This window comes from Cervus elaphus, chromosome X (genome assembly GCF_910594005.1).
Source record: "Cervus elaphus chromosome X, mCerEla1.1, whole genome shotgun sequence".
Classification (NCBI taxonomy): Eukaryota; Metazoa; Chordata; class Mammalia; order Artiodactyla; family Cervidae; genus Cervus; species Cervus elaphus.
Window position 1 is genome coordinate 48,182,899 of NC_057848.1, and position 27,217 is coordinate 48,210,115.

Below are 27,217 nucleotides of genomic sequence, written 5' to 3' on the forward strand. Positions count from 1 at the left end.
TAAATGGAATAAGAGATAGCTTCATGAGCAAAACACAAAGATATAAAATTATGTTTTACAGTTAGGAAACAGTGACTATGACTGTAATAAATAGAATGGTGGCAAATGAGACTATAGCATGCCAGATTAGGAAGGATCTTGTTCACTGTGTCAAGTATTTTAGATATTAATCTTAAGGTAACAAAGAATTGGAAACAGAAAAGTGACATGGCTCAATGGGTAAATTGCTCTGACTATACTGAAGAGAGGGCTTCCCTGGTGGCTCAGACGGTAAAGTGTCTGCCTGCAGTGCAGGAGACCCGGGTTCGATCCCTGGGTTGGGAAGATCCCCTGGAGAAGGAAGTGGCAACCCACGCCAGTATTCTTGCCTGGAAAATTCCATGGACTGAGGAGCCTGGTAGGCTACAGTCCATGGGGTCGCAAAGAGTCAGACACGACTGAGCAACTTCACAGGACACATACTGAAGAGAATGAATCGGTGGGTTGTGGGACAAGACTGGAGACAATGGTAGTTGGAAGATAACAGATGACAATAGTAAGGCAGATTCTTTACCATCTGAGCCACCAGGGAAACCCAGCAAGAAAGTAGAAAGCAAAAGGACAGAAGAGAAAACACTGGCACAGGTTTGTTAAAACAAAAGGGAAAGAGGAAAAATGATGTAAGCATACTTTTAATCCTATTTTAAAGCATATTTTGAAGACAGAGGTGAGGAAAGCTGAGGGTGTTCATGCTTGATAACCTGCATTTCAGCAAAATTAGAAGACCTAATCATCTACTGAGAGGAAGACATGGCTGGAAACAGCTATTCAGAGGAATGGAAAAAGAAGCTTACTTTGGAGGGACAAAAAAAAAACTGTCTTATAGAAGAAATGCTAAGAGATCAGCTAAGTTTGCAAATGTTTAATTGCAGTATAGTCTATTGTAGTATAGGAGACCATGTAAGTGGAGTGTGTTAAGAAAATGACACCAGGATGTCAGAAGAATTGATCCATGGGGGAGCATAAAGACAGGTGGCCAGAAACCTGCCCCTAGGTAAACAGAATACCAAGAAGGTCATCTAGGGGTCAGGAGAGTTAGATGAAAAAGTACATCCTTTGCATCTAATGTGGACCTATAATTTTAACCTGATGCGATGAACAGACTTATTGGAAAAGACCCTGATGCTGGGAAAGACTGAAGGCAGGAGGAGAAGGGGATGACATAGGATGAGATGGTTGGATGGCCTAACCGACTTGATGGACATGAGTTTGAGCAAGCTCCAATAATTGGTGAAGAACAGAGAAACCTGCCGTGCTGTAGTCCATGAGGTTGCAAAGAGTCAGACACGACTGAGTGACTGAACTGACTGACTGATAATTTAAACCATGAGTAGTATTTTTAATGGGACAAATGGACGAAGATTTTGTGGTAATTGGGACAAAGGATAGTTACAACTTTTTTTTTTCTTTACCTTGGGATACTTACACCATTATCTGCCAAAGTGATGTTCTGAAAAGAAAGATATCCACATGAAAGTAAGGGAAAATATGTTTGAATAATCCATACCAACTGCTGAAAGCATGTCCCACCCTTGTATATAAATTCTTTTAATCAAAGCACACATCAAAATGAAACTAGAATGTGACAACTCAATCTACCAAACAAACACATGCCTTGCTTAACTAGCTTGTCAATCTAAGGATCCCAACAGAAGGAAGCTATTCAATCAAGAAAAGGAAGGAGAAAGGTCAAATTGAAGTGTTTTATGCATTATAAAATTATTACTTTTGCCAATATTACTTTGCAATTAAAACTTTGTAGACTTTACAGCAGCCAAAAAAGTTGCAGAACTAATTTAACATTTCTCCCAAAAATGTTGTCAATAAAGGCAACAGTAAAAAACTAAAGGCACATTAAAACTGAAGAGGAAAAGTTAAAATTTTACATAATCTCCTGCTCGTTCTGCCTCTATAACTCAGCTTGCTCCTTGCAGAGTTGGATCACACAGGTCATGTAGTCTCAGAAAATGGGGACTTATAATACTAGGAACTGAAGCTTATCTCACTCACCCTTATCCTGCTCTTTGCAATTGCCTGGCCCCTGCAAACCTGCTTAATCATGCCTGTCTGTAAAGGTCAGGCATCCCCCTCCCCATCTTGACTGCTGTTCCCACGCACATGAAACCCCTTAGTTTAAACCAGCCTATTAACAGCTAGTGTTGCCCACCATAGTCTGTCTATAAAAACTCTGTAACCCCTTTGTTTGGGGCTCAGAGCTTAGAGTGTTAACTCCTCTGGGCCTGCTGGCGTAATAAACCTGAGTTCTCCAACTCTCCGAGTGTGGTGCTTGGCTTCTCAATTACTGCTTTCTGCAACATTTCTGGAGGCCCCAGCAAGATTCCAACCACACCAGCCCTTTGAGTCACTGGACTGGTGGCTCAACCAGGCTGGAGTGAAGGAACCCCAAGACGAACGAGGAGGCATGCCACCTGATGGTATTCCAGGTTCTCTTTCAGACCAGTGTTCCAACTCTATGGACAGCCGAATCCCAACTGGACTCATTGGAGAGACGGATTAACTCACCAGGAATGCCCACAGGATCAGGTAAGGCCCTGGGCCCACTCCCCAGTCAGGTCCTACCCCAATGGGTAGAAGAGGAAACTGAGCACCTACTTGGAGCTCCCAGTAAGGGAGCATCAGATAGGGAGAACTGGGGACCCGGGAGAAGGGAGGCACTGTGATAGCCTCTGAATGACTGTGAGTGCGTGACTGCTGATTGAACAGAGTGAGAGAAATTTCTCTTTTTGGAAACTGCAAAACCAATTCTTTTTGCATATGTAATTAATAACAACTGGCTTGTTACAGGGCCTGCCTAGGAAAAAGCTTGAAGTTAACCCTTTCCATGTCCTTGAAATACACAGCCCACTTTGCCTGAGACCTCAGCTTTGGGCAAATTAGAACTCCAAGCAGAGGGAAAAAAAAGGGGTCAAAGATATTTTAAATCTCAAACAGAAAACTATAAGATCTCTGTCTGTCTGTCTGGACTTACGTATGTCTTTTGTTTTTTCTGATAATATTGTTAAAGTTGTAAATGAGTTCTAATTTAATTGGCCTAAAGAAAGTTTAGTTCAGTTCAGTCACTCAGTCGTGTCTGACTCATTGTGACCCAATGAACCACAGCACGCCAGGCCTCCCTGTCCATCACCAACTCCCGGAGTCCACACAAACCCATGTCCATTGAGTCGGTGATGCCACTCAACCATCACATCCTCTCACCCAACCCTTCTCCTCCTGCCCTCAATCTTTCCCAGCATCAGGGTCTTTTCCAATGAGTCAGCTCTTTGCATCAGGTGGCCAAAGGATTGGAGTTTCAGCTTCAACATCAGTCCTTCCAATGAACACCCAGGACTGATCTCCTTTAGGATGGACTGGTTGGATCTCCTTGCAGTCCAAGGGACACTCAAGAGTCTTCTCCAACACCACAGTTCAAAAGCATCAATTCTTCTGTGCTCAGCTTTCTTTACAGTCCAGCTCTCACATCCATACATGACCATTGCCTCGACTAGACGGACCATTGTTGAAAAAGTAATGTCTCTGCTTTTTAATATGCTGTCTAGGTTGGTCATAACTTTCCTTCCAAGGAGAAAGCGTCTTTTAATTTCATGGCTGCAATTACCATCTGCAGTGATTTTGGAGCCCAGAAAAATAAACTCAGCCACTGTTTCCACTGTTTCCCCATCTATTTGCCACGAAGTGATGGGACTGGAGAAAGTAAGTGCTTACAAATCAAACATTTCTAAATACAAGAAAAATTAACCTCAATAAATTTCAGATTCACATAAACTGGGTAACAGTCAATATTAAATATCTAGTATTAATGTTTGTTTGCTAATCTAATAAGGAAGTAGGATGTATGTTTTTAATAAAGAAGATATGAAAAATAAAATTACATTTTATAAAGGGAAAAGAAAGTAGGTCTGGCTTACAGTGGACTGTTACAAAATGTGATTAGAAGGTTTCTGGAAAGTGACCCTGAACAAAGTTTTGTGGATGGTTAGGACTGACTAAGTTTAAAATAAATTTAATTAAGTTTACCTAAATGAGTTTAAAGTAAGCTAGTGAAAAATTTAATTAAGCCTTTCTCTCTGTTAAGAAGACATATTTTCTTCAGATGTTGAACTGCTTTTAATAATAAGGTTTCTTTACCTCTTAATTGATCTGTATTTACCTTTGAAATTTTTTGTTAACTTTGGCTAAGGAAACAACTATTATTTCACAGTAACTTATATGATCCTTCTGTCTTGTCTCAATGAAATGAAGCCATGCCGTGTGGGGCCACCCAAGACTGATGGGTCATGGTGGAGGGGTCTAACAGAATGTGGCCCACTGGAGGAGGGAATGGCAAACCACTTCAGTATTCTTGCCTTGAGAACCCCATGAACAGCATGAAAAGGCAAGAAGATAGGACACTGAAAGATGAACTCCCCAGGTCGGTGGGTACCCAATATACTACTGGAGATCAGTTGAAAAATAACTCCAAAAAGAATGAAGGGATGGAGCCAAAGCAAAAACACCACCTAGTTGTGGATGGGACTGGTGATAGAAGCAAGGTTCAATGCTGTAAAGAGCAATATCACATAGGAACCTGGAATGTTAGGTCCATGAATCAAGGCAAATTGAAAGTGGTCAAACAGGAGACGACAAGAGTGAACATCAACATTCTAGGAATCAGTGAACTAAGATGGACTGGAATGGGTGAATTTAACTCAGATGACCATTATATCTACTACTGTGGGCAGGAATCCCTTAGAAGAAATGGAGTACCATTATAGTCAACAAAAGAGTCTGAAATGCAGTACTTGATGCAATCTCAAAAACGACAGAATTATCTCTGTTCATTTCTAAGGCAAACCATTCAATATCATGGTAATCCAAGTCTATGCCCCAACCAGTAATGCTGAAGAAGTTGAAGTTGAACAGTTCTATGAAGACCTACAAGACCTTCTAGAACTAACACCCCCAAAAGATGTCCTTTTCAAGATAGGGGACTGGAATGCAAAAGTAGAAAGTCAAGAAACACCTGGAGTAACAGGCAAATTTGTCCTTGGAGTACAGAATGAAGCAGGGCAAAGGCTAATAGAGTTTTGCCAAGAGAACACACTGGTCATAGCAAACACCCTCTTCCAACAACACAAGAGAAGACTACACATGGACATCACCAGATGGTTGACACCGAAATCAGAATGATTATATTCTTCACAACCAAAGATGGAGAAGCTCTATACAGTCAGCAAAAACAAGACAGGGGGCTGACTGTGGCTCAGATCATGAATTCCTTATTGCCAAATTCAGACTGAAATTGAAGAAGTGGAGAAAACTACTAGACCATTAAGGTATGACCTAATTCAAATCCCTTATGACTATACAGTGGAAGTGAGAAATAGATTTAAGGGACTAGATCTGATAGACAGAGTGCCTGATAAACTATGGATGGAGGTTCATGACATTGTACATGAGACAGGGATCAAGACCATCCCCAAGAGAAAGAAATGCAAAAAAGCAAAATGGATGTCTGAGGAGGCCTTACAAATAGCTGAGAAAAGAAGGGAAGCAAAATGCACTGGAGAAAAGGAAAGATACACCCATTTGAATGCAGAGTTCCAAAGAATAGCAAGGAGAGATAAGAAAGCCTTCCTCAGTGATCAGTGTAAAGAAATAGTGGAAAACAATAGACTGGGAAAGACTAGAGATCTCTTCAAGAAAATTAGAGATACCAAGGGAACATTTCATGCAAAGATGGGCTCAATAAAGGACAGAAATGGTAGGGACCTAACAGAAGCAGAAGATATTAAGAAGAGGTGGCAAGAATACACAGAAGAACTGGACAAAAAAGATCTTTATGACCCAGATAATCATGATGGTGTGATCACTCACCTAGAGCCAGACATCCTGGAATGCAATATCAAGTGGGCCTTAGAAAGCATCACTACGAACAAAGCTAGTGGAGGTGATGGAATTCCAGTTGAGCTATTTCAAATCCTAAAAGATGATGCTGTGACAGTGCGGCACTCAATATGCCAGCAAATTTGGAAAACTCAGCAGTGGTCACAGGACTGGAAAAGGTCAGTTTTCATTCCAATCCCAAAGAAAGGCAATGCCAAGAATGCTCAAACTACCGCATAATTGCACTCATCTCACATGCTAGTAAAGTGATGCTTAAAATTCTCCAAGCCAGGCATTAGCAATATGTGAACCATGAACTTCCAGATGTTCAAGCTGGTTTTAGAAAAGGCAGAGAAAAAAAAATTAAAAAAAAAAAGGCAGAGGAACCAGAGATCAAATTGCCAACATCCGCTGGATCATCAAAAAAGCAAGAGAGTTCCAGAAAAACATCTATTTCTGCTTTATTGACTATGCCAAAGCCTTTGACTGTTGGATCACAATAAACTGTGGAGCATTCTGAAAGAGATGGGAATACCAGACCACCTGATCTGCCTCTTGAGAGACCTGTATGCAGGTCAGGAAGCAACAGTTAGAACTAGACATGGAACAACAGACTGGTTTCAAATAGGAAAAGGAGTACGTCAAGGCTGTATATTGTCACCCTGCTTATTTAACTTCTATGCAGAGTACATCATGAGAAATGCTGGACTGGAGGAAACACAAGCTGGAATCAAGATTGCCAGGAGAGATATCAATAACCTCAGATATGCAGATGACACTACCCTTACAGTGGAAAGTGAAGAACTAAAGAGCCTCTTGATGAAAGTGAAAGAGGAGAGTGAAAAAGTTGGCTTAAAGCTCAACATTCAAAAAACTAAGATCATGGCATCCAGTCCCATCATTTCATAGCAAATAGATGGGGAAACTGGAAACAGTGGCTGACTTTATTTTGGGGGGCTCCAAAATCACTGCAGATGGTAATTGCAGACATGAAATTAAAAGATGCTACTCCTTGGAAGGAAAGTTATGACCAACCTAAACAGCATATTAAAAAGCAGAGACATAACTTTTTTCAACAAAGGTCCGTCTGGTCAAGGCTATGGTTTTTCCAGTCGTCATGTATGGATGTGAGAGTTGGACTATAAAGAAAGCTGAGTGCAGAAGAATTAATGCTTTTGAACTCTGGTGTTGGAGAAGACTCTTGAGAGTCCCTTGGACTGCAAGGATATCCAACCAATCCATCCTAAAGGAGATCAGTCTTGAGTGTTCATTGGAAGGACTGATGTTAAAGCTGAAACTCCAATACCCTGGCCACCTGATGTGAAGAGCTGACTCACTGGAAAAGACCCTGATGCTGGGAAAGATTAAGGGCAGGAGGAGAAGGGGACAGCAGAGGATGAGATGGTTGGATAGCATCACCGACTCAATGGACATGGGTTTGGGTGGACTCCAGGAGTTGGTGATGGACAGGGAGGCCTGGCATGCTGCAGTTCATGGGGTCGCAAAGAGTCAGACACAGCTGAGCGACTGAACTGAACTATATGATCCTACCTGACTGAGTGTTATAAACCCTTTTGATCTTTATTGATAAAACTTCCTAGATTGCTTGACTTCTAGCTAACTTTTGGATACTTCAGAGGGCCCCTGAGACATCCCAAAGAGCTATTAAACTACCTGGGTTCATTGGATACGTTAAATTACATGGGAAGTACTGTTGAAGGGGTAATAAATCTTTTCAGGTTATACTGTATGGTTAATGTTACAAATATAGATATCCTTAAATTAATTGAAATTCATACAGATCTCATATGCCCTGATAAAATACGGTCAATTACAATTCTAGCTATCATATTAAAGTGCTGTATATCACAACAATGACCAGGTATCTTTGTCAATTGCAATAGAATCTGATTTTTAAACATATTTTCTATGGTTTTACTCTCATGCCTTTAGAAGAATACTGCTAGTTCTTCAAGATTTATGGAAAAGACTTCCTAAAGTTAAGCAGAAAAACAAATTTTGTTATTGACAGTAAGCTGATACCAGACTGGAATTTGATCTTCTATCTGTTTAGAGACAAAGTTTTCTTAGAATGCAGCTTTCAATAACAGATTATTCATTTCTTTGCCTTTAAGTGATTATTTTTAAAGTCTTTTTGTTACTTTGGTAAAGTAAACAAACATTATTTAAGATTATGTTACATGCAGACAAAGCTCATTCTGCTTCTACACAAAATAACCCCTCACGGTAAGACTTTTGCTATCCTGATGTCCTTAAAACATGGCAACAGTCTGCTCCTAAATCAGGAAACTAAAAATGGATAAACAACAGCTATAAATCAAAGAGCCAAGGCTATGGGAAATCCAAGATGGCTGCTTGTCTTTTCCCGGCTCCCTGACAGACCTCATTTTTATTTGATGGGTTAAAGGCTTCCCTGGCTACAGTGTCAATGCCCTCACAATGAGTTCTCAAAAAAAATTATGCTTCACTGAATATTAAATTCTAATTTTGTTAATTAAGGTCTGTGCTTACTAAGACTCACTTCTGAGATAGTTCCTTGTTATGTTATATTGCTAAAAGCTTTAATTAAGTTATAAAAAGGACATCTAAGATTGTTTCCAAAGCTTATCTCAGTAACCAATCTTTAGATAAAGCTCAGATGTTCCATGATGTCCAACCAGGAGATGAACACTTGGCTATAATCATTTAACTGAGTCAGATGACCTGGGGTATATCAGGCTATACCCAGTGAAAGTTTTTAAGACATTAAATTCTTGCTAGTGACCTTACTAATAACTGCTAGCTGTATTATTTTCTATGTAGCTTGTTTCAGAAGATTATTTCTTACATTACCAAATGTGTGACTGAGCCTGTGATAAAATGCTGATATACAGTCCCATATGAGATCAATAATTGTAATAATGTAACTCTAGATATGGGAAGAAGCAACAAGAGGAAATATTTCCCTGGACCAAGAGGCTAGCTAGTAAGACAGGTATGGTCCAGAGACTGTTGCTACTTACAAGGCCTAGTCTAGTGAAAACACACTGAGTGGCCTATCAATGGAATCCTTATTAGACCTGGGAATGAGCCTTCCCAGCACCATGGGACACAATTACCATGAAATGCCCCCAAAGCATGGTCAAGTATGTGGCTATGAAGGGGCCCTACTGACTGGAAGTTGGCCCTTGCCAGCTGCCTCTACAAAGATCGAATCATGAGCACTACAAGATGCTGACCTTCAACACCCCCTTGAAAGGAGTTCAGGGTGGAGACAAAAAATAAGGCACTCTGCTCTGGGAAAAACCAAAAAAGAAAAACAAACAAACAAAAAAAACAAAACAGGCCTTCAGATAGTCAGATGTTTTCAGGTAAATATTTTTATGAGTCCAAATTCTTGCATCTTCTCATACCTAGGGAAACACTAATGTCACAAATCAATGTCTGGACCTCGTTCTCCTGGCTAGCCCCTCAGCAGCTTTCCTCTATTAATCTTTAGGCCATATATCTTTAACTTTCTTGTTAAGTTTGTTTTTCCAAGTAGTAGTACAACAAGAATATCCCCCCACCAACACCCAGACAATGCTAGTACAAGCTGCCTTATCATTCTGTGGACTGTCACCTCCCTCTGTAAATGCACCCTGAGGTCCTCAGGCTATTCTCCCTTTGAGATCTTACAAGGGAGACCACACCCCAGTGATAGAAAAGCTCAAGGGAAACCATCAACAACTAGTTGACCTGGAGATGTCCCGACACCTCCAAGCCCTGGGAAAAGTCTTCAGCCATGCAGCCCGATAAACCTTAGAAAGGACACCAATTCCTTTGGGCAATTGGGTTCATCCCTATCAGCCAGGAGATGAGGTATGAGTTAAAGATTAGGAAAAAAAAACCACTTCAGCCAATTTCGACAGGCCCTCACATGATCATCCTGGCAACTCCTTCTGCTGTTAGAATTATAGGTGTCATCCCTTGGATTCACCACACCAGAGTCAAGAAGGCAGCGACTTCCTGTGATGAGGACACCTGGAAAGCAGTTCAGGACCCCAAAAACATCCTCTAGGTCTGGTTCCAAAGACAGGGCCTTCACTCACAAAGGATGCTGGGTCCCACTCTGGTCATTCTGGAAGCTGACTAGTCAACGCGTGGCAGAAACCTGAGGATTCTTCAGCCTTGCTCCAGCCACACTCTGGCAGCTGGCTGGTCAATGTACGGCAGGAGCCTGAGGATCCAGCTATCAAAATATTGATAGATTTTTATTGTCAACCCTGGTCTCTATTCCTAATTGATATTATTGCTGTGCTCTTCATTATAGGAACAAATAGACTCCCTGGCTGAGATGGTTTTACAGAATAGGGGAGGGCTAGACCTACTGACAGCTGAAGAGCTATGCCTCTTCTTGAATGGAGAAGGCTGCTTTTATGTAAACCAATCAGAAATAGTCAGGGACATGGCCCAGCAGCTAAGGGAACAAATCATAAAAAGGAGAGAGAAACTAGCTAATTCCTGGGGTAATTGGAACATTATCTGGAGCTGAATATCATGGCCTTTCCCTTTAACAGGTCCTTTCTTCAGCTCTTTGCAGTGCTCTTGTTTGGCCCTTGTATACTCAATGCAATTACCCAGTTCATAACCTCTTGGATTGAATCCATAAAGTTACAAATGGTAATAGCTCAATATAGCCCCCTAAACAATGCAGAGCTCTGAATGTCCTACCAAAACATGAGATGATGCTTTCTACAATGAGTGATAGAAGAGTCAAGAGGGGGAAATGAAGAGGAAAAGTTAAAATTTTACCTAACCTCCTGCTCATTCTGCCTCTATAACTCAGCTTGCACCTTGCAAAGTTGGATCACACAGGTCATGTAGTCTCAGAAAGTGGGGACTTACAATGCCAGGAACTGAAGCTTATCTCACTCACCCTTGTCCTGCTCTTTGCAACTGCCCAGCCCCTGCAAACCTGCTTAATCATGCCTGTCTGTAAAGGTCAGGTACCCTCCTCCCTATCTTGACTGCTATTCATGTGCACGCAAAACCCCTTATTTTAAATCAGCCTATTAACAGCTAGTGTTGCCCACTACAGTCTGTCTATAAAAACTCTGTAACCCCTTTGTTTGGCGCTCAGAACTCAGAGTGTTAACTCCTCTGGGCCTGCCGGCGTAATAAACCTGAGTTCTCCAAGTCTCCGAGCGTGGTGCTTGGTTTCTTGATTACTGGTTTCTGCAACAAAACTAGTCATAAGAAAGAAAATATTCTTCAGGAAAGTAAAACCCAATAGCAAATGTGATTTCAAAGAATGTAGATGCTACAAAACCAATTTGTGGGTAAAGCATAATTCTATGGTGTCATATGGGGGTAAAGTGCCCCAGAGAAGTAGTAATTTGAGAACCAAGGAAACCACAAGTTAATATGGGTTCTGACCTAGGTACCACCAGAAAATAATAAGGAACTACATGTATGGAACAGAATTAAATACATGAATCACAGATCAAATTATAAAAACAACTAGCAAATAAAAGGCAGAACATTCTTTATGATTCAGTGTTGTTTACTAAAAGAATTTACATGAAAGGAAATCATTTTCTGGAGGGCTTCTTCCCATTTTCCTAGAGCTAGTAAGAATTATAGGGATACTACTGGAGTTTGATTTTGTAGTCATGTATTAGGTTACACCTCAGGATTACTGCAGAACATCTTTTGTCTGACTAACAAATGCAGAATCTATATATACTGCATATTCTAATGATGAAAGCTACCTAGAACCTTCTATTGGTTTTTCCCATTCCTGTGTAAATAAGAACCTTGGAATATTCTTGTTGCTTGTTGTTTTCTGGGACTTCCCTGGTGGCTCAGATGGTAAAGAATCTGCCTGCAAGGCAGGAGACCCAGGTTCAGTCCCTGGATGGAAAGATCCCCTGGAGAAGGGAATGGCTACTGACTCCAGTATTCTTGCCTGGAGAATCCCATGGACAGAGGAGACTGGGGGGCTACAGTCCAGGAGATCACTAAGGTCACTCAATTGTGCCTGACTCTTTTGTGACCCCTTGGACTATAGCCCACCAGGCTCCATTATCCATGGGATTCTCCAGGCAAGAATACTAGAGTGGGTAGCCATTCCCTTCTCCAGGGGATCTTCCTGACTCAGGGATCAAATGCGGTCTTCTGCATTGGCAGGAGGATTCTTTACCACTGAGCACTAGGGAAGCTCTTGTTGCTGCTAAGTGTATTCTCTATGCAATGCGCTCTTCGCAAAGAACTATTTCTAGTTGGGAAATTGAAGAAAAAATAATTTAAACTTTGTTAAAAGAATAGGATTTTTGTAGGCCACCTATCAATTTCTGAAATATACTTGTAAGAAAGGCACATTGGATGTTGTGGTAACTGTTCTGTGACCTGGTTTGCTGCTCTTAAATCTCAAGCTATTCAAAATGTAGTGGTATGGGGCATCACCCCTCTGCAGTTCAAACCTCAGTGGGCCAGATAACAGCGTGGGGAGTCACTCCCTCTAAATCCTAGAGGCAGACATTATAAAAGAGATGGTTCTCTGAATTTTAGAATTCACACAATTGTAAATATCATACATATATTCTATCAGTCAGTGTGAACCAGAAGCGATTTTTACCTATGGTAAATACTGTAGGCAGGATGACTAGTTGGCTTTCAAATAGCAACTTAGTCATTTCGTGGGCTTCCCTGGTGACTCAGCTGGTGAAGAATCTGCCTGCAATGCGGGAGACCTGAGTTCGATCCCTAGGTTGGGAAGATCCCCTGGAGAAGGAAAAGCTACCCACTCCAGTATTTTGGTCTGGAGAATTCCATGGGCTGTATAGTGCATGGGGTCGAAAAGAGTCAGACACGACTGAGCAACTTTCACTTTCACACTTTCACAGTCATTTCTTTATCTCAAAAGTCATTTCTTTCTACTTCTGTACCAAATTTCACCAAAGTGTAATAAAACTCACAGCATATATGATCATTTAAAGTGTTATAGAGATGATGAACAGCCCAAATTTTTCATTAACTTGACCAAGGTCACGAAGTAGTGACTGTTGAAATTAGGATTAAAATCCTGGGCTTTCTGACTACAAACCCTCAGTTCTTTCTATTGTATCACTAATGTGATCCTTGAATGATTTCTAGAAATATTATGGAACTCTTTTGGTATTCTGAAACTCAATTTCCAATGGGGAAGGGAGAACACCAGCTGGGTGTCCTATAATTTAACTCAATTCTGATACTATCCACCTGGAGATAGAATCAGATTCCCCACATATAAATAAAAGCCTCAGTCCCACAAGATTGTCTGCCCTGCCACCCCCTCCCCCAACTCAAAGGGCAGTTGCTAGTTCAGGTTATCATTGTACTTCTGCCTGGTTGGTCGGTTATCCATCAGAGGTCCCCATGACTACCTCCTCAGGTTTGATTAACTTGCTAGAACAGTTCACAGATTTCAGAGAAATATTTTACTTACTAGATCACTGCTTCATTATAAAAGGATATAACGCAGGAATAGCCAGATGCAAGAGAAGTTATGAGGAAAGGGCGAGAATGCTTCCATGCCCTCCAGGAGTGCCATTCTCCCCAAATCTCCACAAGTTCACCAAACCAGAAGATTGCCCTTTCTTTGGGGGTTTTACAGAGGCTTCATTACATAGTAATGTTCAATTAAATCACTGGCTATTGTCCATTATTTAAACCTCAAGGTCCCCTCCCCTCCCCGGAGTTTGGGGGTAGGGTGGAAATGAAAGTTCCAACCCAAAGTTCCAAAGTTCTAGTGATAGCTAGATTGGCTCTACTAGCAACCAGCCTCCACCCTTAAGCACTTTCCTAAGGATATTCATTAACAAAACAAAAAATACCTTAATCTCTCTCTATATTTGAAATTCTAAGGGCTTGGAGAGCTGAGAACCAGACTCCCTTCAGTTCAGTTCAGTCACGCAGTCTTGTCCGACTCTTTGTGACCCCATGGACTGCAGTACGCCAGGCCTCCCTGTCTGTCACCAACTCCTGGAGCTTGCTCAAACTCATGTTCATTGAGTCGGTGATGCCATCCAACCATCTTATCCTCTGTCGTCCCCTTCTCCTCCTGCCCTCAATCTTTCCCAGCATCAGGGTCTTTTCCAATGAGTCAGTTCTTTGCATCAGGTGGCCAAAGGATTGGAGTTTCAGCTTCAGCATCAGTCCTTCCAATGCATATTCAGGACTGATCTCCTTTAGGACGGACTGGTTAGATCACCTTGCTGTCCAAGGGACTCTCAAGAGTCTTCTCCAACACCACAGTTCAGAAGCATCAATTCTTCGGCATTCAGTTTTCTTTATAGTCTACCTCTTGACTGAATAGTAACTATGACCAAATATATATTTTTCTTATAATTCGCAATATCACAGAAACCAAGAGCATGGTTCTAGAGGGGCCGGGTTATGCCTTCTCAGTCCGTGCCTGTGTGTGCTCAGTGGTGTCAGACTCTGCAATCCTATGGACTGTAGACTGCCAGGCTCCTCTGTCCATGGGATTCTCCAAGCAAGAATACTGGAGTGGGTTGCCATTTCCTTCTTGAGGGCATCTTCCCCATCCAGGGATCTAACCTGCATCTCCTGCATTCTTTACTACTGAGCCACCAGGGAAGCCCACAGTGAGTAGAATGCAGACTAAATTTCAACCCAAATTCATGTCCCCTCTGTAAGGCATCCTTGTATAGAAAACAAATTGCACAAGAATCTGTGTGTTCTGGCTGACTGCCTAAAATCATCTATTGGATTTATTCTCTGGAGCTGTCACTCCAGAGGACTTGGGCTGCTGGCTGATGTCTTCACCTAGGTCCTCACAGGACTAGTCATGAATAAATGTGTAGACAAAGAATACTGTCAGCCATTTTAGTAAACAAAGGATGTAGCCATCAAGCCATCAGCCACTGTACTCTTCTCCATGCCCCCTGAGGGGAATTCAGGATGAAAAAAACACAACAGGATAGTGGCCCTAGATAGTTATATCAAAGGAATAATTTCAATGAACCCAGACTCCTGACTCTTCCCACCTTGTAGAAAAGTACTAAAATTATTAACTTGAGATGTCTGGTTTTTGTGATTAGGAGTAATCTCTTGATGTCTGAATACATGTTTTATTTTGTTTTCCCTCAGCAAAAACTACAAATCCTAGTTCCTCCCTTACTTCTTTGAACAGTTTCTCAGAGCTATCTACATGGCTATATCCCAGGCTTACAGTCCTCAGTAATACCCCAAATAAAACATAATTCTCAGTTTTTAGGTTGTGCATTTTTTTCAGTCGAGAAACCTCATTGTCCTTTTAATATTAAATAGGTGTACAACCTACGCAACGACATTATACTCTTATCCATGATACAACCTGCTGGCTTTTTGTAACTTAGGCTGTTCCAAAAAAAAATGAAAAATACCCAGAATAAAAATTAATCAAACTATCTGACTTTGATAGGGAAACAAAATGTTAGGTAGTTAGAATAGGAAACAGGAGTCCAAAATGGCGGTGCCTAAAAGACAAGGAAGGGAAAAGCCCACAAAAATAGAACAAAGGAAGGTCAAAGGGAGGTCAGAGGACTGGAGTGAGGACCTCGGGTAGAACAAACAGCACTCCTGGCTAGCCCAATGTACATAGGGCAGGCCCAGTGGGAAGGAAAAAACACATGAAAAGAGGAGACAAAGGGCCAGGGCTCTCTTCTCTTCACATCTTTGGGTTGGCATACCCTCAACGCCTTGAGGATGTATTTTCCTGCTATTTTCTAAATAAAATTGAGTTGTGACACGGAGCTGTAACACTGATCTGTCTAAGAGCTATAACATGGTCTGTCCAAGACCCAAGAGTTATAACACGGTCTGTCTGAGAGCTGTGACATGCCGAGGGCTGTAACGTCCCTCACTTCAAATTTTTGTTGAGACAAGACAGCACTGAGGAGATTACACTCACCTGACACAAAATATCCAGAATTATGTCCTAAACTCAACTTAAAAAGCCCAAAATTGAAAAATTCAGATTAGTCAGATGCCCCATGTTGTTTTGCTTTGTTTTGTTTTTCCTACAGACTGAATCAGGCACTGTGATAAGTGCTGTGATTGAGAAACATTTTGGATACTACTGGATGGTAGCTATATGAAATAGACTGTCTGGAACAGTCTGAATTTTAACTATGCTGCCATGTTTTATGACTGTGAGTCAGAAATATAAATCCACAGTCATGAAAACTGAAGACTTTGGAAAAATGTAACCATTTTGATTAGGAGAACACTATAGAAATAAAAGTTTGATATAACATGCCAAATTTTTCTGGACATTTTAAGGGTTTTGCTTATAGATGAATCTTAATAGACTGATTATCACTTATCCAATTCTCAATGTGTATAAAGCAATGTGGAACATGCTTTATTTAAATACTCCTCATGTAATCTTTAAAGGAATCCTATGAGATAGTATCCATCATCATCCTCATCTCACATCTTATAAATGAAAAACTGAGGTTCAGACACATTGAATAACCTTATTCCAGGTGGGAGTGGGGTATAGTGGTTAAGTCGTGTCCAACTCTTGCGACCCCATGGACTTTAGCCTGTCAGGCTCCTCTGTCCATGGGATTCTCCAGGCAAGAACTGCAGTGGGTTGCCATGCCCTCCTCTAGGGGATCTTCCCATCCCAGGGATCAAACCCAGGTCTCCTGCATTGCAGGCAGATTCCTTACTGGCTGAGCTAAGAGGGAAGCCCAGGTACCTCAGCTGAAAAAAGGCATGGTGCCAATTATGAACTCATGTGTTTTCAGTCTCAGAACTTGAGCTTTCTACAACTTCTGACATACTTCTAAGTCAACTTAACAATAAAAATGTGAAGATACTCTGATACTGTAAAGTAGATTCAAAATCTCAATAAAATTAGTGATTTGCAAACAAAGCAAAAATTCTTCTCTAGGATTCATTTTGGTGTAAATAAATAATTGGGGCTAAACTTTGGCAAATATACTGGCACAATTATAAATAAACTATTCCCTGGTGGCTCAGATGGTAAAGCATCTGCCTGAAATGCAAGAGACCCAGGTTCGATCCCTGGGTGGGGAAGATACCCTGGAGAAGGAAATAGCAACCCACTCCAGTACTCTTGCCTGGAAAATTCCATGGACAGAGGAGCCTGGTAGGCTACAATCCATGGTGTCGCAAAGTTGGACAGTACTGAGCGACTTCACTTTCAGACTTTCAGATAAATAGGATATTTGGGACACATTTGGGAAATCATTGGATTTTTTTTTTTTGCTTGATGTGGAGATTAATTAATAGGCCACCCCAAACCTACAGTTATAAGAAAAATTAATACATGCCTTTTGAGTGAAATGATGTTTAAAGAGCAATTATGTTTAAATGCTGCATTTGAAAGCCTTACCTCCCACACATACAAAAATATCTATTATTTTGCAAACTACACTAATTAGTGTATACAATTTCAAAAGGCTATTCCTCCAGATAGAAAATTACAATACAAATATACTGAAACTACGCCAACTAAATTATCTAGGCACAGAAAGACACCCTGTTGTTTTACGACATCTCCCCAAAATATTTTCTGCAAAAATATAGCAGGATTTTGACCAGCATTACTTCCTGAAAAGATGTGGCATTAGATTTATGAAGAGTTGATGAGCCACTATATTTAGAAACAAAATTATTACGTTTTGCTTTGGAAAAAATTGGAAGAGCTAATAATAGGAAAAGATGATTTGCCTCTTAGGAAAAAAAAAAAAAAAACCGGTTTGCAAACTACAAAGACTAGAGGCTAGAGGCCAGGACAACTGGAAACTCTTCTGAAGGACTTGTTACTAAGTAGAGAGATTAGCAATTGGAACCAAAGGGTGACGGCTTATGGAATGATATTGTTGCAGAAACCAGTAATGGAGAAACTAAGCACCACACTTGGAGAGTTGGAGAACTCAGGTTTATTACCCCAGCAGGCCCAGAGGAGTAAACACTCCAAGCTCTGAGCCCAGAACAAAGGGGTTACAGAGTTTTTCTAGACAGACTATAGTGGGCAGCACTAGCTGCTAATAGGCTGGTTTAAACTAAGGGGTTTCGTGCGTGGGGGAATAGTGTTCAAGATGGGGAGGGGGATGCCTGACCTCTACATGGACAGGCATGATTAAGTAGGATTGCAGGGCTGGGCAATTGCAATGAGCAGGACAAGGGTGAGTGAGATAAGCTCCAGTTCTGAGAATTTTAAGTCCCCACTTTCTGAGACTATGTGACCTACGTGATCCAGATTTTGCAAGGAGCAAGCTGAGTTACAGAGGCAGAATGAGCAGGAGGTTAGGCAAAATTTTAACTTTTCCTCTTCAATACCAACCTTGCCCAGTCCTATTCATCACTTTTTTTTTTCTGTCTTCCCCACAAGATACTGCCTGTCTGTGGCATCTACAGCCATACTTATCACACAAAAGCACATCACAAAACTTTTTGAATGTTTTATTAACTGTGTTTCTTTGTTATAGTTAAAATTCATTAGAGGTTTCTCAGCTTCTCAGTCAAAACAAAGTAAACTTTAAATCCCAAAATTGAAGAAAGTAAGAGGTAAGGGACCTTCTTAGGTCCTATTACCACTGACGATAATGAATCTCCAGGGAAGCATAGCTCCTTCCAGTAAGAGAATAACATGAATCTCTAGATTGGTTAAGTTTGAGCTCTGCACCTTCTGTATCTCTGAGCTTCCAAGGAGATCAAAGAGAATTCCAAGCAGTCCAAGACAAAGAGTCTGCCACGATTATTTCACCCAAGAACTCTCTATAAACACCATACTCCTAGAAGGACCAGAAACGTCTTAAGCCCAACTGAAGATGAGTTAAACTAATCAGCTTCTATTGATGTCTGTCTCTGCCTTACTATATGAGGGATGGAAGAATAATTAAACAGGTTTTCATATCCATTTCCCCAGGAAAGTGGTCCATGACATGGTGATGGATCAGAAAAATAGAAGCTTCCTGAGAAACTGCTGAAGTTCTGGGGAATATCCAGAGACTGTTCATTTCTAAGGATATCTGAGGATGTGTGGATGGCAAGAGAGTCAGAGAATATTTCTTAAGAGAGATTGATTGTTGGAAAATATGGATATTTGCAGACACCTGCGTGTACTGTGTACAAGAGAATAGGACCTACTTGCGTCCATGATCTGCAGAACGCATTACAGCTCTGGTGCGTCCTTCATTTCGCATCTCTGGTGAGCCCCCAAGAAGCATACTCTGCAGGCAACCCTGCAGAGTTGGGAGTTTCCTGTGAAAACCAGGAGTCTCCCCATCATAAGACAACTGAGTATCTCATCTAGTATCTGGTGAGGTAATCTACATTGCTGCAATTTTTGGTGTGGGGAAGGGGAACTTGATTCCTCTGGATGCTCTGGCTGGAAGCCTGCCATCTGTTAAGATATTAGATGGCATGCTCATGACATCAGTGAGTAGCACAGATCTCCGACTGCTGATGAATGTTCAGGATGGCACAGTCAGGATCCAAAAAGGCAAGCTGAAGAGGTGGGCTGGATCCAATAAGATGAAATGTGAAAAAGAAGACCAATACTTGAATCCAAAAAGCCAACCATAGCAAAACAGGAAGATGTGACTAAACAGCAAGTAGTACTAGAGAATGAGACTCAAGGAGTCAAAAGGTCATATTGATACGCATCCTAAAAGTCAATGCAATTTTAAGTTGCTTTAACAAACATGTATTATCTGGAAAAAAAACATATACTGAAACATTTTCTGTAGAATGAATATTAAAATGTGTTATATGGGAGAAAGAGTTTTCATGACCAAATTAGTTGAGGGAAGCTGCAGGTTAATTTAAACAAGTCTACTTTCTGTAGGAATACTCAGAGCTTAAATGTTGACTATTATTTCTCAAGCTTACTTGACCATGGAACACTTCTTTTTGTAAAGTACCTTGTGGGACTGCCATTAAAGAGGATACCCTTGAGGAAATATTGAATAAGGGCTGTCTCAAGAGGCAATGAGTTCCTTGTGAGATTCTTTTTAAAAGCAAAAGAGACCCAAACATCAGCTGAATGTTGGCCTAAATGAACAGAAGGTTTCCCCCTACCCTGGAAGTCTGTGATACATGATTAACCAGACATAAGGTGTGCGTGTGTGAGTGCTCAGTTGCCCGGTCATGTCCAACTCTTTGGGACCCCATGGACTACAGTCTCCTCTGTCCATGAGATTTCCTAGGCAAGAATACTGGAGTGGGCTGCCATTTTCTCCTCCAGGGGATCTTCCCAACCCAGGGATCAAACTAAACTCTCCTACATATCCTGCATTGGCAGGTGGATTCTTTACCACTGAGCCACCTGGGAAGCCCAACTAGACTTGACAAATGCCACTAATTCCCTATGATACCTGGATCAGATACCTAGTGAGGAAGCTTCTCTGGAGAACTACCACAGCAGCAGAGTGATGGGAAAAAGTTTCTTCAACAAGCACTTGCTTCAGAAAGGCTATCTTTTCAACTATCTTAATGGTAAAACATTAAAAGAAAGATTGGTGAAAAGATGAGATAGCAGTGTGAAAACAAGAGCCTGGTAGGACACAGAAAAGCTAATCAAGGAGCGGCACCTTGTTTGGTGTGCTCAGCTTCCATCAAAGCGTGTTGCTCTGTGCTCCAGGGTGTCTAATCTCCACATTCACCAAGCATCACTACTCAACCTTCATGTTAGAAAGCTGGCTTCCCATCTGGACCTACCTACAGAAGACTGGGTTTCTGGTACTGAGTCGCAGTTGTGGCCTGATCCCTGAGGATAAGCTGAGATGAGAAGGTATTTCCTGTTCTTTCTTTACCCCTTTAAGGATAATGTAAACTAGCTCAAACACCAGAATATTTTGCTGGCCTATACTATAATCAATCAGGAAGGTATACCTTGAATTAAACAAGTGAATTCATTAACTATGTTGTGTCTACTAGTTTTGACGAGATCCAACCTTCTTTTCTCAACTGGGGTCTCAACTAGGGTGTGTGTGTGTGTGTATGTGTGTGTGTGTGTGTGTGTGTGTGTGTGTAGAAACAATCACAAAGCCCCATTTCTACAAATTCAAGCAATGTTGTAAAGCAACATTAAGCATTTTTAAAAAAATCTCACCTAAGGTGCAATGAGCTGTTACCCAAAATTCCAAATAACCTTCTCACAACACAAAAGCCTCACTGATTTTTAATTTGCTCAATTTAATTTACTAAATGTGTTAAAAACTGAGGTCTGTGACACAAACACAGTACAGTATTTTTTATTTTAATCCTTCAGTAATGTGGCTTCCCAGGAAAAAAGCTTAGCAATGTAAATCACATGATTACACAGACCATTACAGAAAAATCTGTCAGTGTTTTCTTAGAAGACTACCAGTCAAACAATTTAAATTTCCAAAAAAGTCGCTAATTCAGCAAATATGTTGCTCTTTACACAGTTACTAAGTGTTAAAGTTATGAAAATACACCATACTTACTGATAGATAATGCCACCAATTTGGCCTGCTTCTACTAAAAATCTGATATTCAAAATTTTTAATTTTTTCAACTTCAAATTTTAAACTTAAGAAATTGTCCTGCTATGTTCACAAAAAGCATCGTAAGGTATATTTAGCACAATGCCTCGAACAACATAGTCAGACATAAATATTTGTTGAGTGACAGAATAAATGAATGAATGTATAAGTTTCAGTGTTGAAATTTACTTTTAAATACCATTGGCAGACAAACTGATGGATTGATTGTAACTACTTGACATTTATGTAGTAAGAACAAAATAAGCAAATTTTGGCTTAAATTGTAGCCAAAAATAGCCTCATTTCAAGTTCATAAATTGGGATTATCAAGCCGAAAGATAGTCTCAAGGAAATGAAAAACATATTATCAGAGCAAAAAGGAGCATCTTCATCTCTATATCTTTACAGGGCATGGAAAACTTTTGCTTAGCAAGCTGAAGCCAAGGGGGTTTGTTCTGTAGCTGTGGATCAGAGACTGCAATTAGACACTATCTTTTGCCCAGGAAAACAAGCTAATGAAATTTACCATCCAATTCATATAAAGAGTAACAGCAATTGCTGATTAGGGAGTAAAAACTAGTTGCAACAACATTTTAATTACATTTCAATGCAAGACTATAAATTAATTTATCCAGAAGAAATACTGTACTATGTTGGTTTACAAAATGGCTAATTAGCCCATCCAGAACTTGAAGGAGACCAAAGGACTTTTTATTTAATATATAAAGAAAATAAACAGCTAGCAGCAAATTATTTCAAGGACATAAGCATTTATTTCAGGCCGGAATCAATATTAGAATATATCTTACTTCAGCCTCAATCCTTCCTAAGTCACTACTTAGCAGCAGAAGGCTCAGTATTTAATGAGTGTTAAGAAGTACTTCTGATACTTGCTTCATCTTTTGAGCTACATAAAGACCAAAGGGTTTAGAAAAGAGTGAAAGAAGTTTTGGGTTTTATGTCTGGTCTGTTTGTTTTTACTGTCCATCCCATTCAGTCCCATAAGCTCTATTGAGCAGAACCCAGACGGCAGCATTAATCTACCCAGGCAGTTGCCTTTAGAGAAATGCTTTTATCAGAGTATAAGCTCGTTTAGGCTATGCACAGATTTCACAGCAATTACCCTTTTTTATATATTGAAACTATCCTTTAAATAGTGCCATTATTTCTCTTCTATTCTTTACAACAAAGATATAGATGCACGTCTTTCAAGAAATCACAGTTATCAGACAGTGAAGCTTGTAATTTGAGGCTCTGTCAAAGGAACTGGAATGTCATTGCATTAAGGGCAGTTCTGCTCTCTCTAGAACGGCTGGCACTACACCTCAGAGACCAAGTAGCCAAAGAAAGCAACTTCCGGTGAATCTGAATGCTATCAGTTCCATCTCCTCTTTTTAGGATGTTTAGGATGTCTGTGTGTCTAGAAACCAGAGGTGACAATAGTGAGTAACCATATCAGAAGCATTTTAAAGGTTAATGAATTCTGGCATAAAATAATGTCAGAGCCATAAACAACTCATAAATACCAAATCTAGGAAAACCACAGAAAACAGTCATCACACTTTAGAGAATGGTAGAACCCCAGATGATAAAACCACCATGGGCTTCTAAATTATTCTTTTAATAAACTTGGTGGAGTATTATACTATCTATCAATATTTATGATATCAGCTAATGATAGTTCAGGGATACAGAATGCAAAATGCAGTCTGTCTCAGTTCAGTTGTGCACTGCCTTGGTAATGACTTCAAGACTGGAAATGGAATTCAGTTCAACTTAGGTAATGAGGAAATCAGTTTCCAGTTAGGCAAAGTAAATGTCTAACTAGCAGTCTTCTTCCCCTTTGTCATACACCCATCACCACATTCAGCTCAGTATGTGGAATAAGTTCCAGAGTGTTATATTATACACTGTGTTATTTATCTGTTAAATTTACAGGTACAACAAATTTATAGAGTCTCAAAATTTAGGGGGAAAATGTATCTACATCCAACTCACTCAAACTTAAGCTTGCAAGGGGCCAAGTAAAAATGGGTTAGCTCATGTGGTAAACTCGACAAATTGAGAGAGACGATAGAGTTCTAAGAATCAAGTACCATACCTTAGAATTGGTAGAGTGAGGCAGAGCCACTCTCTAAGACCATTAGGTCTTTGCAATGCCTACTTAATGAACGATACAAAAATGAATGGAAAGAAGCTTAGCTTCTGGCTTAAAGCCATAGAAGCAAAGAAAGTTGCTGTTAAGGGTCAAAGTTCCACTAGTCATAATGTATTTCTAGTCTTAACATTTCAAAACAGTACCAGTGAGTGTTTTAATGCTGTACTGCCCAATTTGATCAATCCATGAATCTGAAAATCTAACTATACCAAAAATACAAAGCAGTTATGAAATGAAAATATATGTGTGCTGGTGAACATTCAGGGCAGTTGTAACTTTTTTTTTTTAACATTTGCTCTTACATGTGCTATCCTGGTGGCTCAGGCAGTAAAGAATCTGCCTGCAATGCAGGAGACACAGGTGCGATCCCTAGGATGGGCAGATCCCCTGGAAGAGGAAATGGCAACCCACTCCAATATTCTTGCCTGGAAAATCCCATGGACAGAGGAGCCTGGTGGGTTCCAGTCCATGGGGTTGCAAAGAGTTGGACACTGAGCGACTAACACTTTCGCTTTCTTACAAGTCTAGCACTTAGCCTTGTGTGTTTTGAGTGAACATGTTTCCTGGAACTAGTTGTTGCCCTCTTCCTCCCCCTCCTCCTCCTATTTTTGAAAAGTACAAATGTGTGTGGCACTTTTCTGTCAAAACATGGTAATATAAATTCAGCTCCTTTCATCTTTAAACCATTATTATTTTGATGTGACTTAAAGATAAGGAAATCAAGATTGACTTATTTGTCCAAAACAGTCGTGCATAGCTACTTGGTGGCAGAGTCAACATGAAAATTCACTATATAAGACTCTGCCATTGTTTGACCTGGAACAAATCATTTAATACAGCAGAAGCTCAGTTCCCTATCTCTAAATATGGGTGAAAGTGAAAAGTGTTAGTCGCTCAGTTGTGTCTGACTCTTTTTGACCCCATGGAGCCTCTTAGGCTCCTCTGTCCATGGAATTCTCCAGGCAAGAATACTGGAGTGGATTGCCATTCCCTTCTCCAGGGGATCTTCCTGACCCAGGGATTGAACCTGGGTCTCCTGAATTGCAGGCAGCTTCTTTATCATCTGAGCCACCAGGGAATTTTAGAGTTTTATTGTGAAAATTTGATAAGCTAATATATACCTGGAACAGAATACTCACTAAATATTATTCTCTTCCTGAGATCAAATACGTTTGCTAAATGCCAAGATAAACAAATTAAACAGACCTTTTTGCTGCAAGACTCTTTGGAGCCTTTAATATGCTATGTGATGCTCCAAGAAGCAAACAGGGTATGTAACATTTCTCCCAACAACCAAGCAACCAATTATTTTTCCAGGAGCCATCTATTCATATGTCATGAAATACTAATATTCTATAGGACACACTTTGAGAACTCTGTTGCAGACCATAAGATATTTTGGGAAATACATGAAATAAATTCTTTAGAAATTAGTTCTTTATAATTAATAAATTACTGGTTTAAATAGTCTGATCTGAATTCCTAAGTGCCTTTTTGAGGTCACCCCAAAACATCTAATACATAGGAACTATTAAAGCAAAGACTTGTAAATAGAGCCCCAAGCTCAGAAAAATACTTGAGTGGCTCAATTTTATTACAGGTCTATGTGAATGCTGGACACACCGTATGGTTATCTGTGCTTCCAGAGTAAAAATACAGGTAGCTTTCAAAAGAAGAAAGGTTCTCAGTGATTCCACCTATTTTCCTCCAATGGGCTACATCACCTTTTCTGTGGTTTGCTACTATATGGGTCATCTTCAGGATAGTAAAATGAAAGCGGAAAAGCAGGGGAAGTTTTTCATTCTTTCTCCACAACTCTTAAGAAATGAGAATCCTTTGTGTCACAATAGATGAACTCTGCTCATTGAATGGGGTACTGTCCATTAAATCTGTGCTCCAGTGTGTGGGAGCTGTGACCCACATATGTGTCATCAATTCAACAGCAGTTATTGAATGCCCACTTCTGTGCTAAGTCATTCAGGTTGTAAGAAAATAGATTTGAGCAACTTAGAATCCCATGGGTGGGATAAGACTTACATCCAAAGGGAGAGGTGTGGGGAAACTATAATACCAAAGAGAACCTAATGAAGAGCTAGATCTTAAGGAACAAACTGTAACTGTCATCTGAACCTGGAGAAAGAGGAAAGATCACTGAGCATCATGGGCTGGAGTTGGCACTTGAGCTGGACCTTGAAAGCCTGTAAGGGGTTGCCACAGGGCTTCTGTGGGCAAAGCCAGTTCCCTCACCCCCTAATGTGCACCAGCTGTCAAGGGAGTGTTGGGGCCACTCTTCCTTTTCAGGAACAAGAGAGGAAATGCAGAGATTTTTGCTTCTTTGCCTCTTCTCCTCTCTTCAGTGGATGGATGTATCACCTAAAGAGCCTCAAATCAGTAGCCCTTCCCTCTGGGTCACAATGAGGAGTTGGCTGCTGGCTTGCCCAATAAAGAAATAGGAAAAAAAAAACACCAACCATAACAAGAATTTGAGAGTTTGAGCTGCATAAGAACAAATCTGCAATAAGAGAATCTACATGGGCTTGTGCAGAAAGACAAGTGCTATTTTCTGCTTGAGTCTGTGACTGGTAGAGAATCACTCAACCCTATGATTGTATTATTTATACAGAACTCACTAGGGTACCATCTGGTGCTAAGCTAACCACAAAAACAGGAAAATCAAACCCAAAGCCAATTGTCTTCATTGGAGTTTTTGCTAATGACCTGTTCCTCGCCAATATTCCTACTGATCACATTTTAGTTTGAAACAGGAAAAGACATTTAATGCTTTAAAGGGAAGTCTTAAAGGGAATTTGGTTAGACATACCCTGGAGAAGATTCTATACCTATCTAGATCTTCTCAGTCAAGAGGGCACTGCCCCTATTTCAGGTCTTATTACATCTTATTAAGTTGTCAGATCAAGTTCATAATGTCCCATCTCAGTACCCAGTCACTAAGAGAGAAAGGTGAGAGGTGATCTTGCAAGATTATGTCCTAGAGATGGAAAATGAAGCCAAAATAGTGAGGAAATTTCTGCTGGAGTATAGGAAACAAACTAACAAATGTCATGATGAAAATAATTCTAATCTGAAGTGATTTTTAAATCCCATATTTGGACTCTCAATAAATTATTCTCATTGAGGCAGCAGACTTGACATTGCACACATATTTTCCTATATAATCAAAAATTTTTACAACTCTATTGCAAAAGTTGTGTGTGTGTTGAACTTGAAAAAAGTGAAAGTCTTTCAGTTGTGTCCAACTCTTTGGGACCCCATGGACTATACAGTCCATGGAATTCTCCAGGCCAGAATACTGGAATGAGTAGCCATTCCCTTCCTCAGGGGATCTTCCCAACCCAGGGATCGAACCCAGGTCTCCCACATTACAGGCAGATTCTTTACCAGCTGAATCAACAGGGAAGCCCATTTTTAAAAAATCCAATTATAAGGATTTTCCTTTTTAGTTCTTATGGGCTTTTCTTAGATTCTCCCAGCTCTGGTAATTTTCTTTTTGACAGAAATATTATAAAATGGTACCCGAAGTTAATTTGGTTTCAATATTATAAATTCATCATGAAAGCTGTGAACATTATGAGTCCCATTTTGTTCTCATTTGGAGCTAACA

General features: G+C 40.3%; 1 protein-coding gene and 1 non-coding gene across 3 annotated transcripts in view; one reads left to right on the forward strand and one right to left on the reverse strand.

Moving 5' to 3' along the window:
• TENM1 (teneurin transmembrane protein 1) overlaps positions 1–27,217 on the reverse strand; it is an 882,499-nt gene that overhangs the window by 758,014 nt on the left and 97,268 nt on the right. The window lies entirely within an intron of this gene.
• TRNAF-GAA lies at positions 16,924–16,995 on the forward strand. The gene has a single exon. It is a non-coding gene; the product is annotated as a tRNA-Phe (tRNA).